Raw genomic sequence first — 11,899 nt, forward strand, 5'->3', positions numbered from 1 at the left:
TAAGGTTTATCAATCCGTGGGAGGCGTAGGATGAAGATGGTCTCTCTCAAACAACCCTGCAACCAAATAACACGGAGTCTCTTGTGTCCCCAACACACCCAATACAATGGTAAATTGTATAGGTGCACTAGTTCGGCGAAGATATGGTGATACAAGTGCAATATGGATGGTAGATATAGGTTTTTGTAATCCGAAAATATAAAAACAACAAGGTAACTAATGATAAAAGTGAGCACAAACAGTATTGCAATGCTTCGAAACAAGGCCTAGGGTTCATACTTCACTAGTGCAAGTTCTCTCAACAAGGATAACATAATTAGATCATATAACTATCCCTCAACATGCAACAAAGAGTCACTCCAAAGTCACTAATAGCGGAGAAAAAGCGAAGAGATTACTGTAGGATACGAAACCACCTCAAAATTATTCTTTTCGATCAATCCATTGGGCTATTCCTATAAGTATTACAAACAGCCCTAGAGTTCGTAGTAAAATAACATCTTAAGACACAAATCAACAAAAACCCTAATGTCACCTAGATACTCCAATGTCACCTCAAGTATCCGTGGGTATGATTATACGATATGCATCACACAAACTCAGATTCATGTATTCAACAAACACAAAGAACTTCAAAGAGTGCCCCAAAATTTCTACCGGAGAGTCAAGACGAAAACGTGTGCCAACCCCCATGCATAGATTCCCAAGGTCATGGAACCCGCAAGTTGATCACCAAAACATACATCAAGTGAATCAATAGAATACCCCATTGTCACCACGGGTATCCCACGCAAGACATACATCAAGTGCTCTCAAATCCTTAAAGACTCAATCTAATAAGATAACTTCAAAGGGAAAACTCAATCCATTACAAGAAGGTAGAGGGGGAGAAACATCATAAGATCCAACTATAGTAGCAAAGATCGCGGTGCATCAAGATCGTGCCAAATCAAGAACACGAGAGAGAGAGAGAGATCAAACACATAGCTACCGGTACATACCCTCAGCGCCGAGGGTGAACTACTCCCTCCTCGTCATGGAGAGCGCCGGGATGATGAAGATGGCCACCGGTGATGATTCGCCCCTCCGGTAGGGTGCCGGAACAGGGTCCTGATTGGTTTTTGGTGGCTATAGAGACTTGCGGCGGCGGAACTCCCGATCTAGGTTTCTTTTCGGGGGGGTTCTGTATTTATAGGAATTTTTGGCGTCGGTCTCACGTCAGGGGGGGGTCTCCAGGTCATCCGCGAGGCAGGGGGTGCACGCAGGGGGTAGGGCGCGCCCTCCACCCTCATGGATGGCTCGAGACTCTCCTGGCCCAACTATTTTACTCCTGGTGCTTTTTTTGGTCCATAAACAATCATCAAAAATTGGCATGTCAATTGGACTCCGTTTGGTATTCCTTTTTTGTAAAACTCAAAAACAAGGAAAAAACAGAAACTGGCACTGGGCTCTAGGTTAATAGGTTAGTCCCAAAAATCATATAAATAGCATATAAATGCATATAAAACATCCTAGATGGATAATATAATAGCATGTAACAATCAAAAATTATAGATACTTTGGAGACGTATCATCAGCGAAGCGTCAAAAGTGCTCAGGTCATCTTCAATCTGTCCCACTGGGTGGATTCATCCGATCTCACCAAAATACATAAAGTTCAAACCCTTTGCATTGATCGGTCTCATCGAGTGTTTCACCCGGTCCCACCGAGTTGTGCATAAAGATGTCTAACGATTAGATTTTTAGTGAAGGCTATATATACCCCACCCACACCACCTACTCTCAAAGAGAGCACCCAGGATGAAGCCACCACTTTCCATATCCATTTTAAGTGAGAGAACCACCTATATTTGTTTGAAATCAATGGATTCCACTCCAACCATTTGATCCTTGATTTCTAGCCCACTCAAGTTTCTTTCCACTTCAATCCTTCTCCTACCACCATGCCAAATCTTTGAGAGATTGATTGAGTGTTGAGGAGACCATCTTTTGAAGCACAAGAGCAAGGAGTTCATCATCAAAAACAACATCTATTTACTTTTGGAGAGTGTTGTCTCCTAGATTGGTTAGGTGTCACTTGGGATAGTGGTGTATTCAAGTATGAACATCCCCTATTTATATCAAGATAATTGGCAAATGTACAAGTCCAGAAATGGACCACCGGAAAGGTCGTTGAGAAGTCTTCAGTACATGCAAGGCAATAAAGTTCGCATGCTCACTAATAAGATGTTTGGTAACGTCGATATCGTAGATTATTCAAACATTATTTTGGTGAGGTGCGTGGATAATAATAATTCCATGTCATGTTACATCCACACCCTCGTCAATGGAGTTTTGTCGTGGAAAAGCTCCAAATTAACAATCATAGCATCACTAATGATCTAAACAAATATGTGGCATGATAAGAGGCTAACAAGCAGGTTGTATGTCGAAAGAATGTTTGTCCTGAATTTGAAAGTGGTAGACAACATTACTAAACCACTTACTTCGATTACAAACACGCAGTTCTCTATGAGAGGAACAACAAGTCATTCCGTGTAGCCAAAATCCTTGACAATATGTTTCATGTTGTGAAAGATAGAATGATATACTATAAGCGATAAACCCATTTTTCAGTCATGATTTTTTGTCATAGAAGTAGGAGCCCACCACATCTATGATGATACGTGTTTTTGTCACAATTATCGTCATAGAAGTGTCATAACCATGACAGAAACAGATTTTGTTTGGGCCATAATGTCAGGGATGTGTCTTTTTTTGTAGTGTACGATCTACACCGACATGTTCTTCTTTCATTGCAACTTGATGACGGTAATGATCATGAACCCAACCTGTTATTCATCTTCATATTGATCTTGAGTGATCGTAGGTGCCAACTTTTTTGTTTTCAACTACGTTTAGCAACACTCCCGCCCCTACACGACTACATCACCATGGCCCCACCCTTCTTCATGCCTGCATCAAGCAGGCGAGGGATTTTCCTCAGTCTTCGTGTTGGGAGACATAGTAGAAAAATATCGCCCTACGGTCACCCAGGAATAATATGAAGGTGCATATAAGGTTTGGATCACGATCGTTACCGACTCTGGAGTACAGCAGAAGTAGAAGAGTCAGTGTAGATCATACTTGGAGTCCCTCAAACCATAGATGAATGATCCTGCAAACCGCCCCTGAACGATCACTCGAACAGAAGACCGAGAGCATGGCCTCTCTACTTGGTTGCAAGCGTACGGTCTTCATGATCCGGCAACGCTTCATTGTCCAGAGTTAATCATCACCAGAGAATTAGAGGGAGGAGATTAGAACCACATTGGGCTTCTAATTATGAGGATTAGAGGAACTAGGTCTATCTGTAATTAGATCAACTAGGATCAACTTGAACTGGAACTAGATGAACTAGAGGAGGCTCCAAAACTTGTATCTTCAAAATGTCTAAATCCTCTATTATATATAGGTTGGAGAGGGGAGAGGAGGCGCCACACAAGGGGGGAAAGTCCCCCTCCCCCTTGGCTGGCCAACAGGAGAGGAAAACTTCCTCTAATTCGGCATCCCGTTCCATCTTAAGGGGGGAGGGGCACCACCTCCTAATTGGGCCCATGTGCCCCAAGTAGCTTTCTGCCCTTGGCCTTTTAAGGCCCGTTTACATTTAATTAAATATAAAAGCATCCTAACAATCACTAGAGTCTTTTATTATTAATTTAACACCGTTGTAGACATTTTCCACCTATATATTATTTATCGGAAATACCCGGTATTGCCCGATAAACTCTGAAACTCTTCCGGTGACCCCGAAACACTTTCGGTTCCTCTTGAAACTATTGCAAATATTAATGAAACGATTCCAGAAATATAACCTTGATACGCACATCCTACTAACACTCAGAAGATCGTGGTTACCTTAAGCTTGTGATCCCGTAGGTTCGGTAAATCATAGACATGAACGAAACTCCTTCGTTCAATGAGTGGTAGCGGAACTATGGACGTCCATATCAATCCCTATGATTACACGAATGACATTAGAGTGAACCTTTGGTTCTCATGTGATGTTACCTTTGCTTTGCGATACTTTACAAAACCCGAGGTGAGATGTATCGGTATCCTCTTGAGCCATATGCATGCTCACTATATCGGTCTCCTCGTTGCTGGTTATGTTCTTCTTTCTCATTGACATGTTATAGCATCCTCGTGACGTAGTCTCACCTGTCACTTGCCACACAATGATGGATGCCATCACACCTAGAGGGCCCTGAATATCCCTCCATCATCAGAGGAGCTGAAGGAAATATGCCCTAGAGGCAATAATAAAGTTGTTATTTATATTTCCTTATGTCATGATAAATGTTTATTGTTCATGCTAGAATTGTATTAACCGGAAACTTAGTGCATGTGTGAATACATAGACAAACAGAGTGTCACTAGTATGCCTCTACTTGACTAGCTCATTAATCAAAGATGGTTAAGTTTCCTAACCATAGACATGAGTTGTCATTTGATTAACGGGATCACATCATTAGAGAATTATGTGGTTGACAATACCCATCCGTTAGCTTAGAACGATGATCGTTTAGTTTGTTGCTATTGCTTTGTTCATGACTTATACATGTTCCTATGGCTATGAGATTATGCAACTCCCAAATACCGGAGGAACACTTAGTGTGCTATCAAACATCACAACATAACTGAGTGATTATAAAGATGCTCTACAGGTGTCTTTGATGGTGTTTGTTGAGTTGGCATAGATCAAGATTAGGATTTGTCACTACGATTGTCGGAGAGGTATCTTTGGGCCCTCTCGGTGATACACATCACTATAAGTGTCGGTGGGAAACGACACCTATGGGATCACAAGAATCCCTACTACGGTTGCGGGGCGCGGGATCGTGAGAAGAGCGGGACTAGTAGATAGCACAGGGGGGATTTACCCATGTTCGGGCCGCAAATATGCGTCAAACCCTACGATCCTGCTTTGGTGGATGTATTTAGTGTTCTTGAGCTCTTGAACTAGCTCTGGGTATTGCCAGGTTCGAAAGAGCCGAATCCTTCTCCAATGCGCCATGGGCCTCCTTTTATAGGCGAAAGGGGCTGCCACAGTGGCACACAGGAGGTGGAAAGTGCTATAGTGTTGCGAGCTTATCACTGGTATTACAGGACAAAGCGCATTCAATGTGAGGCTTAGGTGTCCCTTCACTTTATCAGGGATGGGGGCGAGGCCCATCCCGTCCGTCGCCGCCCCTCCTTGCTTTAACATGTGCCCTGACCAGCGATGCATGCGGTGCCATGTAGGCAGGCAGGCAGGAGGTGGCGCGGTGGTGGAGCCTCCACGAAGGGCTGCATGTTGCCACGCAGGTGCCTGCCCAGCTGGTTGGGTCGGCAGCTGCGTGTGAACGACGGCAGAGACTCGGCTGGTGTGGGCCTCGCAGTGGCCCTGCTGGCGCCCTTGACAAGGGCCTTGCCGGGTGGCCCGGCAAGGGTTTTGCCGCGGTACGCTGTCGTCCTCAGCAAGAACCTTGCCGGGGGTCTTGTGGGCTTCCTCAGCAAGAAACCTGCCGAGGAGCGTTGCCTTCCAATCCTCACCTGATCTTGAATATTCCTTGTCTTCACAAAGATCTGCATGCCACCACGAAGGTACCTCCCGAGCCCTGTCCCAATGTGTTTGTTTAACGTTGGTGGGATCGAAGGTGGCTCACTCCCTTGGTGTGGGCGAGCTGCCCCGGCAAGGGTCTTGCCGGGGCTGCTGAGGCTGCCCCGGCAAGTGTCCTTGCTGGGGAAACCTGCTTCGTCCACCCGATCTTTGTGGCCTTGGTCTTTGTCGTTGCTTTGCTTGTTTGTCTTGTGCCTTCGGCTTCTCTCCGGCTCCCCTCTCCTGCCCCGTTATGCATGGCCGTGGCAGGTGGCTCCGACTGCCCATGCACAAGTAAAGGGGTCAAAAGCAGAGCCCCTACTTTTGTACACTGATAGGAGCCCCCGGGCCTGGGCCATACATATGCGTGACACGTTGTTGCGCCAGGCCCAGAACGGTGCGCGGGCAGTTGGGGCAGACTTTTACTGCGGTAACTGTTCTGTCTGCTGCGCTTCCCCCACAACCCGCGTCGAACACGTGGCGTCAGGTCGTGCGGGCGTGTGTGACCGAAGCATGCTGGCGTCATCTTGCGGTGGACAGTAAAGAGGTGGCTTGTGTGCCTCTTCGAGACCACAGGCTCCTGCCCATTAACTGCCCTTATTCGGGAACCGCCACGCCACGCGTCCCATTGCGCCCGTCCTTTGCGTCACGTTCGTTGCATGCATGATGCAGAGTGAATGACAGGCGCGCGGGATACGGGAAGTCGCGCGCGTGCAGGCCGATTCCCACATGCCTTCAATTAAGCGGGGAGGGCGGTCGATGTCCCCTCCCGTGGTCACTTCAACGGGCCGGACTAGTCGAGAGGGGCGGCCGAGCCTCGCCCTCGCCCATTTATAAAGAGCGGAGCGGGAGGAACGACACCTCTCAATCCTCCGTCATCTGCTTCTCCCCATTCTTGCTTTCTCCTTCTTCCCGCCATGGCGAGGGGACATGGCGACGCTTCATCGGTGGCGGCGAGGGTCTCAGCTCGACAGCGTAGTGCTCCCTCCCAAGAGCCCATGGCGGAGGAGCCAATTGTGAGGGGAAGAGGGAGAGGACGGGGCCGAGGCCGCCGCGGTGCTCGGGGGAGAGGAGGACGGGGCGATGCGTCGGCCTCGCCTCAGCCAGCGGCCCTTCCCCCCATGGAGGGCCATGTCGGGGACAACCCCTTCGAGTTCTTCGTCAGACTGCACCGGCCGGCGCGCCGTCGTCTCCGTCTCCCGACCCCGTTTGCTCGGGCCATGGAGCTGGATCCACTGCAGGCGTTGCGGCTGCATATGAGGGGTTGTGTGAACAGCGGCATATGGGCCGATGTTGAGTTCCCCGCCCCTCACGTCATGTACCTTCGTCAAGGATGGAAGACCTTCGTCCGCGTCCACAGCCTGACGCCAGGGCTCGTCCTTCTCTTCAAGTTGATGGAGGACAGCCTGCTCTCCATCAAGGTTTTTGGAGACCTTGGCACTCGTCTAAAGTGATGTGTGGAGAGCTCCTCCGACGACGAAGATTCCTCCTCGAACGAGAGTGACGAGGGGGACAACGGCAGCGATGACGAGGGTAGCGGGCGGCAGGATGACGGGTCCGACTAGGCGTCGGGCGCATCGCCCCGGGGCTGCACCGGCGACTCCATCGTCCGTGTCGCCGGGTCCTTGAACTTCTCGGGGTCGCCTCCTTGGGCGGCTGGCGTTGGGAGGTTGTGGAAGAGGAAGAGGGCGGGCGGCAAGGCTGTCAAGCCGGAGTATGCGGGCACCGACGCCTTCGTAGCGTATTGACGGTCCTGCTGCCTCGTCTTCCAGCTCTTCTACCGTCATCATCATCACCAGCCTCCCTTCGGGGTGGCCACCGGGATGTTCTCCCGGCGCCTTCTGCTGCTCGTACCTCGCCTAGGCGCCCCTTTTGCCCCTTTGCCTTCTTGTTCCATTTCCTCAGTAGAGGGACAAGAAAGGGATCACGGGCACTGTCGGGGATATACCCCGCGGTATGACACGGCTGGAGTCGTAAACCGGCCGGGACTTGGTAAACCGGCGGATGGTAAACCGGCAGACAGTTAAGACAGATGGGTAAGTCAGACGGTAAACTGGCAGGGTCAAACCGGCAGATGCCTAAGACAGACGGTAAGCCGGCAAGTGTTAAACCGGCAGAGTTAAGACAGATGGTAGCACCGGCAGACATTGTTAAACTGGCAGACATTGTTAAACCGGCAGACATTGTTAAACCGGCAGACAATGTTAAACCGGCAGACGTTGTTAAACTGGCAGACAATGTTAAACCGACAGACGTTAAGAAGCCCAGGAAAGGAAGTCAAAATAGTTTAAGTCTTAGTCCGAGATGGACTCTACATGTAACCCGCCCCTTTAACTTATATAAGGAGGGGCAGGGCTCCCCAAAGAGGGACAAGCAAGAAACAATCTCTAGGGCTAGACACAACTAGAGGAGAGCCGGTTTACGGCGACTCCCTCGTTATGATAATGAGATCTAGCCTCAAACAGCATGTAGGGTTTTTACCGGATGATGTTTCCCGGGACCCAAAGCTGTCTAAACCCTTGCCTTGTGTTGCGTCTCTCGATTCCACTCAACCCCTCTCAAGCTACCACATAGATACGCAGCCTCATGACTAAGTCCTCACCCTAGGACATCTGACGTGTTAATTCCATGACAGTTGGCGCCCACCGTGGGGCTTGCGCATGGTGGTGAGGAGTTCTTGGAGGGATTACTTTTTAGGGATTGAGCAAGTTCTCAGTTTTTTGGATGAAGGAGAATTTGTTTGAAAGGAAGAATTGGGGTTGTACTCAACTCCGCTCGGCCGCTATACCAGAAGTCGCCGGGGCTGATGGTTATCTCGTCGTGGTCAAACATCGATTTAGCAGAGGGCTCAAGACTTGCATCTAAACCGCCCAGAGCAAAAGGAAAAATTAATCCGGATGGAGGTCCCAGCTTGTGGATGTTTTCGGAGATTAAAGATCAAAGATTGCCGGTCCATGACCCGGAAAAGAAGTGCCTCGCTGGGTCAGCGCTGCTGAGGACACGATGATGAGCAAGACGGGAGTTCGGATTATCCACGTGCCGTGGTCCTGTTTATACTTATCCCCTTCTTTGACACGGCCACGCGCCAGCCTAAACCGCCTCTCGCTCACCCGATCTCCACAAGTCGCCATCTCGCCGTGTTTAAACCGCCGTAGCCAGATCGACTTCTGCCAGACAGCAGGCTGCTATAACCTTTACATCGCCACAAATCGCCAGATCAGGATTGCTCGCACATCGCCATGGTTCAGATCGAGTTGCCAGCTACGGACGTAAACCCGTCTTGCCGAATCCAAGTGAGATCCGCCGAGTCTGCCTGCGGGGGATGAGGGCATGGACTCAGACTCCGCCTTTGCCACAAATCGCCGCGGATCCGAGCCACTGTTTCCAGGCTGGTTTCGGCCTCGTCTTGATCTCTACTGAGGGTTGTCTCCGCCGGTGAGCTACCTCCGCCGGCGTCCGCCTGGAGCCGCCGTGTTTTGAGCCACCACCCCGCAGCCGCGCTGAACCGGCCACGGCCGCGCCTTTCCAATTTGCCGCTGTAATGGACGCCTTGAGTCGCCGGGGGGGGGGGCTCCTCACCCATAGCCGCATTGAATTGGCGCGGCTGAACCGTTTGCCTTCGTCTCCAGTTCCTCTACTGTAGACCGCAACTCTGCGTCAAAACCGCCGTCGCCACTTTGACGAGTCGCCGGTGCCCCTCTCGCAAACCGGCTGGGGAGCGTGTGGGATAAAAGGCCCCTACCTACCGACCGGATGGCCCTCGCCGTTTCCAAGTCACCACGCCACTTGCCTCTGCCGACCGCCGCCGCGGGGCTGTGCCCGCATGCCTGTCGCCTCGAGCCGCTGCTGCCGGTTCACCGGCGCACAGCCGTTTCTCACGGCCGTGGTTCCGCCTCTGCTTGTACGACCCGGAAGAGGATGGGGTCAGGGGTACAGATTCCGTCACTGCTCGGGGTAGGTTCTCGCCTCGCGCCTCCGCCTCCGGCCGGTCGTTGCTCCGGACTAGCTCCCGCGTCTCTGCCTGCCTCCGCCGGTATGGCTCTTCAAGCTGGCGCCTCGCTTGGCCGGTGCCCCCTCGCGCCAAGCCGTTGTTCCTGAGTCGCTGCTGAGCTCACTTTTACCTTGCTACGACGAGCCACCCGCACCAAACCGGCCGGCTACCGCTGCGGACCGTTTCCGCCGTTGTTTCACCGAGCGGCCGCAGCTCTCCTCAGCGCACCTCGCCGGTCCACTACCAGTAAACGCAGCCACGTCGTGAACCGCCAGTCGCCAAGCGCCTGCGAACCACTGTCGAGCCTTGTCTCGCTGTCGTCCGGACCATGCTAAATCGCCCCGTCATCGCGAGTCCGCTCCGTCTCCCGCGCTTTATCAATCCGCCGCTTCAAGACGCCATCGTCCAGGCCATGACCCGCCTCTGCATTAACGGCCTTGACCGGTCGGCATGCCACTCGAAATCACCCTCAAGCCGGAGTCACTCTGCCACCGCTGTGACCGTTTTTGATCTGCCCACGCCATGAATCGCCGTTCCGCTTCAATTGTTCTCGGGTGCTGCGGTTAAATCGCAGAGTTCTCCACCACTGTGTGCCAGCCGGTTTACTTCAACCTCGCTTGAAGGATTCAGATTCTACGGTTATCTCAAAATCGCACTGAGCCACCAGAGACCTTGGGCTGCCGCGCGCCCCCACCGGGTTGCGTTCCCGCCTGGTCGCCTTGTGCTCCCGGGCACTCCCGCAGTTCGGTCTGTCCTCATGGAGTCACTGCAGTGGATTTCGCTTCCGGCCGCCCTCATCGAAACACCGCGCCTCGCCGGTTTTGCCTCTATGTTGAGCCGACGCCGGATCACCATCACCACTATAAACCGCGGCGGCTTTGTTCCCTCTAACATCAACTATGCCAGGCCGCCGCAGGTTCTTCGCGTTATGGAGCTGCAAGTAACAAGAAACAGGCTCTGTTGTTGGAAAAGTCAAAGGTCCGCCACCAGACCCGTGTGTTAGTAGAATAACTACTACAAGTATAAGTGTTGTGCTGGTTTGCCATCATACAAAAGAGCATGGGATACAGTATAATGAACACATCAGACATCTAATATGTCTTGATTACGGTATCGATGAAAAAAAGGGGGTCACGTGGATGGTATGCTACATCACATCAGCGGAGCGCGACGGGCATATTCAGTGTTATATGGCACCAGCATCAACAGTTACTACCTTTGGAAAAAAAATCAGGTGATATCCATCCGGTTTGTTTCATAGCACATATTAATTTTTGTGTGAACAATTACTTTGGCATATGATGTTTTTTGACACAGGACAATTGTTCATTACAAATGAGGCGTTATATTACGGGCACGGAGCACACGTTAGCAATGTTCTGCACTGGCGTTTTGTCCGTGTCATACCACCCGGTGAATGAATGTGAGCAAGTCGCCATCTCTGTGGCCCGGTTTACATCAGCTTGCTGGGACTGCACCTGCGATTAACTCGCCCGTCCATGCCGGTTTACGACACTGGTGCCGATTTTCCCTGTCCGCACCGGCTTACAATGCCGCGGCCGACTCATCCGTCCGAGCTGCCTCTGATATTGCGTTCATCCTTGTTGTCCGTCTCTCGCGGCCTGGTCTACATCAACACACTAGGCCACACTTGTCTGCGTGAGCTACTTCTTGATTATGAGCAAGTCACTGCTTGGGTAGCCCGGTTTTCTTCCAACAAATTGGAGGCAAATTATCATCAATCGCCGTCTGCACTGGATGGATCGATGGACATGCGCACAAATCGTTGCCACTACAGTTAAGCTAAATTTTAAACGGCCAGTTGGAAGGAACCATTGGCCGAGTTGTTGACACGGCTCATACGGGATCATTTATAACCCGCCGCAGTCATCTCAACTTTCTGTGGATTTACATCGCGTTATCAAACCAATGATATATACCTTCTGCTATGGTCAAGTACGGAGAATCTCAAGACAACTCCTTGAGTCATCTTAAGACTCGGGGGCTATGATGATATGACTCAGCAAATCTTGCCAGTTTCAGCAAATTCAAGTGCCCAAGGATGTTGAAGGGAAAGATAACCCGGTCCTGGAGGCTATTGTTATATTGATGAAAATTTAAAAGCCGTCAGAGAATTTCCGGCTCAAAAAGTATATGACAAAATCTCTGCTCAATGAAGAAGTTCCGGGTCATCAGAAAGGATTCCGGTTCAATATCCAGTTCGAGAGACATCTTTCTCTCAAAGCTTGAAGCTCTCCAAATATCCGGTTTAGAATCCGGTTCAAGGG

This window comes from Triticum aestivum, chromosome 4B (assembly GCF_018294505.1).
Source record: "Triticum aestivum cultivar Chinese Spring chromosome 4B, IWGSC CS RefSeq v2.1, whole genome shotgun sequence".
In the NCBI taxonomy this organism is placed as follows: Eukaryota; Viridiplantae; Streptophyta; class Magnoliopsida; order Poales; family Poaceae; genus Triticum; species Triticum aestivum.